This window comes from Alligator sinensis, unplaced genomic scaffold (genome assembly GCF_000455745.1).
Source record: "Alligator sinensis unplaced genomic scaffold, ASM45574v1 scaffold1411_1, whole genome shotgun sequence".
NCBI classification, from domain to species: Eukaryota; Metazoa; Chordata; order Crocodylia; family Alligatoridae; genus Alligator; species Alligator sinensis.
In genome coordinates, this window is record NW_005842963.1 from 248,017 (window position 1) to 254,610 (window position 6,594).

Sequence of the window (6,594 nt, forward strand, 5' to 3'; positions counted from 1 at the left end):
CTGGCGTTACAGCGCAGGACTGTCCCCGCACGGTTGCCTAGTGACTTTTATTGCACAGTAGCTTGTTATTATTGCGCAGTAGCATTGCATCACAGTTCATGCTCAGTGATGCTACTGCGCAGTACCAATGAACTACTGCAGCATTTCCCAACCAGTGTGTCGCAGCACGCTGGTGTGCTGTCAGCCACGTCCAGGTGTGCCGTGAAATCTTGGGGGGGCGTGGCTACAGCCAGTACCGCCACTGCTGCCCCGCTGCCACCACCATCACGGCCGCCACTGTGTCCCAGCTGGCCCCACACCGATAGCCCTACACTGCTCCACATTCAACCGCTCACCACCACCTCCCGCTCTGCGTCTGGTGTGCTGTGGGATGGAAAAGGTTGAGAAACACTGAGCTACTGTGCAGTAAGTGTCTCATGTAGACACAACCACACAGATACAGGTGCACAAACAGGCACAGCCTCACGCAGGCACACACACAGGCACACACAGACACACAGGTTCTCAGACCTGCTTGCTTAGACCAGGGAGTTGGACTAAATGTGACCTCCTGAGATCACTCCCGACCCTCATTTTCTTGCAGACACAAGCCCCAAGCTGTGTGTGTGTGTGTGTGTGTGTAAAACCCCCTCTCCTTAACCCATTCCCTGCCAGCCTCTGGCCATGCACTTACCTGGGGGGGGGGCATTGCATCCCACCCAACCTCCCTCTTACCAGAGCTTCCAGCCTCCTCCCAGCCTCCTGTCCATCCCACAATGCACCAAGGTGCCCCCCCCCAGGGATGGAGCAGGGAGCAAAGGGGAGTGGGGACTGGCTGAGGTGCCCTCCTCCAAATATCAGGAAATGCAGCAACTAAACTAAACGAGACACTTACAGCTGAGTGGAAGGAGGGGCAGCGCTTACTTTCGTTGGAGTCTATAACTTGATCCCAGCTGCACAGTTGGTCTGATATCACCGTAAGAAATGCTTGCTTCTGCCTTTTATGTTTCCAGTCATTGCTCTTTGCAGCTGGTGTGCACGCACAAACCTGCTATCCAGACAGGCTCCCTCTGTCTGCTGGCTACTTGTTACTTGTGGTTTTGAAGCTGGAGTTAAATGCCCTTTCTTAAGTGTTATTTCTGGACCATCACGGCTACAGTGCTCTCACACTATGGAAACACAATGGGCAGTTTTTCCTTGAAAGGTTGTCTAACATGTCTCCCCACTATACAGTCGGTCCAATCAAAGTACTAAAAACTCCCCTTTTTTCTCCCATTTCCTGGCCCATCACCACTACAACACTCCAACCCTGCTGAAGAGCTGAAAATGCAGTTACCACTGAGGGACTGTACCTGTGAAAGAGTAAAAGATCACTCCCCTAAAGCTAGAGGGAGAAAAAAGGCCCAGAAAATTTAAAAAGACCACCTTAAGATAATAAAAAGGACAAGGCAGATTGCACTGCTGACATGTGTCCCCAGCCATAAAGGAAAAGAGGAAACGATTTGAAAAAACCTGAAATGCTCATAGACATGCCTGCTGCTGCAAACAGAAAAAAATAGTTGTAAGGGAAAAATCTGTGCCATGAGTATAAACAGTTTGGAAAAGTCCCAAGTATAGGACATTAATAACAACGCTAACAAGATGGAAATGATGTTGTAGCTGTGATGGTCCAATCTTTCTGCCTCTCACAAAAAGATATGAGAAAGCCAAAATTGTACAATCTGCACCTGCCTCCAGTTGTTGTAACAGAGCAGGGGGGAAAATCACTCACACACACGCACACACACACACACACACACACACACAGAGCCCCACAACCTTTACCAACAGTCCAGTGGACTCGGTGCAACCTGAACAGAGACTCTGAGTTAGGAAATCCCTTTTCTCAAAATTAAATATAATTCCAGTTCCTCCAACCTTTCCTTGCAAGTCTTGTTCTCTAGACGTGTGATTATTTTTGTTGCTTTCTGCTGGACTCTTACCGAATTTTCCACATCTTTCCACAACATTAGACCCTACTTATGGCGAGGCTTCACCACTGCTGCATAGAGTGGAAAAATCACTTCCCTTGATTGCAGGTGACTCTCTTGTTAATATATCCCCATACTCTATTAGCCTTCTTTCTGCAACATATTCTTGATTGGCAATCCACTTCCAGTACACTATATCCCACAGGTCCTTTTGTACACTCCTAAATCCTAACCAGCAACTGCAGAACCAGCACACTGCACACGCATCCTGCAGCCTCAGAAATGTAGGCAGTCATTTGGTGGCTATGATGTGTATAAAATGCAGTCACCGATAGGAGCTATGAGGACCTGGAATACAATCAATGCAGGGGAAATCCCCCAGTCAGCAAGACACGCCCCCCCGGTTGTTGACTGGTCGCTGGGGGAGCAAGGGCCCCCCCCGACTAAGGTGGCACCAGTCGCCCATGATTATAATCTCAGTGTTTCCCAACCTTTCTTAAGTGTTATTTCTGGCTGCTTCAGCAGAGACATACGGGGTGAGATAGTCCCTGCCCTGGGGAATTTTGCACTCTGGGGTTGCCTAGAGAGAGCAGAGTCTGACAGCAGGTCTGTGGTAGCATCGGGAATATGACCCAGGGCTCCTGCATGCCCATCCAGGGCCTGTCCCACTCAGCCTCTGGCCCCACATATCAAGCATGGGAGAAGCTGGCAGGGTCCTCGCTCTGGGTTGGGCATGACAGAGATGATGTGAACTTGTCCAGGGAATAAATGCCAGAAGTGGGGCTTGCAAGACCCCCCTCCCTGCAAATGCCATCACTGGCTCAGACCTGGATAACGCAGCAGGGGCCATCACATAACTGCAAGAGCTTTGACACAGCCACAAACTAGCTCTAGAGATGGGAGCTGTGCCCTCCTGCAGCCATGAGAGACCCAGGTGAGCACAAGCTCCACAAAGGAGGTTGGGGAAGGGGGTTCTCCCACATGTGGGTGGAGCTGCAATCATGGTCTGTAGGGTGTCAGGCTCAGACATGCCCCATCTTTTAGCCCAGCCTTTCCCTCAGCCTTTGAGAGCTATGCTAACTAACTGCCCTTGGCTCTCTGCATGGCTGGGGGTGGAGCGAGAGGAGTGGGGGTCAAGCATCATTCTTTGCTGTTTTACAGATGGGGAGAATGAGGTATGAAGAGAGGAGGGAACCCCTTCACGGTCTCACCCACATCCTAGTGATCCTCATGCCCAGTACTCCATGCTTTAGCTCACTGAATCCCCCTGCCCATCTCAAGCCAGGAATGTTACCTGGGCATCCTGGCTCTTAGTTCATCACTCTAGCCACTAGGTCCCAAGAGCTGCGAAGCAAACCTACCTCTGCTGACACCCAGCTTCCCTTCTCTAAGTCACGAGAGCCCCCTCCCCTCCCCAGGTCACAGACAGAACAGGAGTCCTGACCCCTTAGCCCAGGGAAAGACCCCATCAGAGAAGTGGGCCATATGCATGCAAGGATGTGGCCTACCCAGCCAGCACCTATACATGTATTTCAAAGGTTGCATTGAGATCCCACTGAAGACACTTGGGGAGCTTTAAAATCCCACCCTTGCTGAAATTCTGAATAGTTTTTTTAGCAGTTGCTGTCCCGTTTTGTTTTCCCCTCTAAACACTCACGAATCACCTGCTAAAACTGCATTAAATGGTGAAGCCAAGAAGATAAGAAATGGACAAATCAGGTTAAATGGCAACCCTCACACTTCCCACATTGGGAAAGGCCACCTACTTGACAGGGCTTCAAACTAGGATCACTGGGGGACGGGATGGTCAACTAACAGTCCAAGCCCAGGTCATGTCAACCACGGTATTAACAGGTTGCTTAACCCATGGGAACCTACTCTGACAACAGCCCAAGGAAAGGTCAGGTCCCAGCGCACAGGGAAGCCCAGGGCTTCCCATGGCAGGCTCTGCTGCCTGTACACAAACACCGGGAGTTTGGGAAACAAGCAAGAAGAACGGGCCCTTCTCCTGAGCAACAATTATGATCTCGTAGGGATAACGGAGACCTGGTGGGAATTCACATATCACCGGTTCATAGGTATAGAAGGCTATACCCTGTACAGGAGGGACTGGGTTGGAAAGAGGGGTGGGGGTGTAGCTCTCTACATGAAGGAGCAGTACATTTCCCTTCAAACCGGGTTTAGTAACCAGGGAGGGTGTCTTGAGATACTCTGGGTTAAAATACAAGGAGAGCATGGGGAAGGGGATATAATTGTAGGAATGTATTACAGACCTCGCAACCAAGAGGAAGAGCTGGATCGTGAATTCAATAGGGAAATGGCTGAGGCTACACACTCTCAATGCATGGTCGCCATGGGTGACTTCAACCTCCCTGACATCTCATGGGAAGAGCACACGGCCAAATCTGACCGGTCGCATAGCTTCCTTGCTTGCATTGATGAGCCATACCTAACGCAACAGGTCTATGGGCCAACTAGGGGGAGGCAGTGTTGGATCTGGTTCTGGCCAAAGGGGATGATCCGGTGAGCGATCAGCGGCTGGTGAGCAATCTGAGGATCAAGGGGAAGCTTGGTGACAGCGACCATGAACTGATCACTTTCTCTGTCCAACGCAGGGCGGGCAAGTCTCTCAGTAAAACAGAAATCCTCAGCTTTGGGAAGGCTGACTTTCACAAACTCAGGAGACTGGTCAGTCAGGCAGTAAGAGACCATGACCCCTCAGAAAGGGGAGTCCATGAGGAATGGTGGTTCCTTAAGGAATCAATCCTCGAAGTACAAGGAAAGCCCATTGTGTCCTGTAGGAAATGCAGTCAGTGGGCTGGGAAACCAACTTGGCTCAGTAGGGAACTTTTGGACCCCCTGAAACTAAAAAGAGAAGCCTGCTCCAGATGGAAAACGGGACTCATCACCAAGGAGGAGTACACAGCACTAGCCCACACCTGTAGAGAGCGGACCAGAAAAGTCAAGGCAGAAACCAAACTCAGGCTAGCCACAGGAATCAAGGACAACAAAAAGTCCTTCTTCAGATAGGTGGGAAGTCGGAGAAAGAACAAAGGCAACAATGGGTCCCTGTTAAATCAAATGGGGCAGCTGACATCTGACACTTGGGAAAAGGCCAATCTCCTAAATGATTACTTTGCATCAGTCTTCCACCCACCAAAGGGAGTCACCCTGCTGGACAGGATGCAAAGCATCCAGGGAGTGGGACATGGGCCCACAATCAACGTAGATCAAGTGAGGGAACACCTCAAGCGGCTTGACATCCGCTAAGTCCGCGGGCCCAGACAGAATGCACCCGAGAGTCCAGAAGGAGCTGGTGGACATCGTAGCACACCCTATCGTGAAGATATTTGATAACTCGTGGCGCTCGGGAGAGGTACCGGAAGAATGGAAAAGAGCCAACGTGGTCCCAATCTTCAAGAAAAGAAGGAAGGAAGGAAGAGCCAGAGAATTACAGATCAATCAGTCTGATGTCCATCCCTGGAAAGATCCTGGAGAAAATCATCAAGGGATCCATCAGCAACAGGCTAACGGAAGGCAACTTTCTGAGTGCCAGCCAACATGGCTTTGTCGCTGGAAGGTCCTACCTGACCAACCTCATCTCCTTCTGTGGTCAGGTGATGCACTGCCTGGACAAGGAAGATGAGGTTGATGTCATATATTTTTATTTCAAGAAGGCCTTTGATTTGGTCTCCCACAATGTCCTCATGGCTAAGCTGGAGACCTGCAGCCTTGACCACCCCACGGTCCAATGGCTGGGGAACTGGCTCTGGGGCCAGACCCAAGGAGTATTAGTTGATGGGAGTAAGTCAATGGTGCAAGGTGACCAGTGGGGTCCCTCAGTACTCAGGCCAGTACTCTTCAACATCTTCATTAACGATCTGGATTCGGGCGTCAGATGCGGACCTGCAAAGTTCGCGGATGGCACTAAACTATGGGGGAAGGCAGTCACACTGGAGGACAGGCTGGGGATACAGGCTGACCTGGACAGGCTTGCAAGGTGCGGGGACAAAAACCTGAAGGCATTTAATGCGGAGAAGTGTAGGGTGCTCCACCTCGGGAGGAAAAACTAGCATCATACTTATAGGCTTGGCAGGGCTCGCTAGCACCACGACCGAAAGAAATTTGGGGGTCTTGATTGACCATAAGATGAACATGCGCCACCAATGTGATGCTGTGGTTGGCAAAGCAAACCAAACACTGGCACTGATGCATCTCAAGCAAAACCAGGGATATCCTTCTCCTGCTGTACTCAGCCTTAGTGAGGCTGCAGCTGGAGTACTGCGTCCAGTTTTGGGGCCCCCACTTCAGGAGGGACGTGGATAACCTTGAGAGAGTCCAGAGGAGAGCCACCCCCATGATCGAAGGCGAAGAGAGCAAGCCTTATGAGGAGAGGCTGAGGGACTTGGCACTCTTCAGCCTGGAGAAGAGAAGGCTCAGGGGGGACTTGGTGGCAGCCTATAAGTACATAAGGGGGTGCACCAGGAGCTGGGAGAACAGTTGTTCACCAGGACCCCCCAAGGGATAACAAGGTCCAGTGGCCACAAACTCCTGGAAGGCCGATTTAGATTGAACATAAGGAAAACCTTCTTCACAGTCCGAGTGTCCGGGGTCTTGAACAGACTCCCAGCCTCCCCCCCCTCCC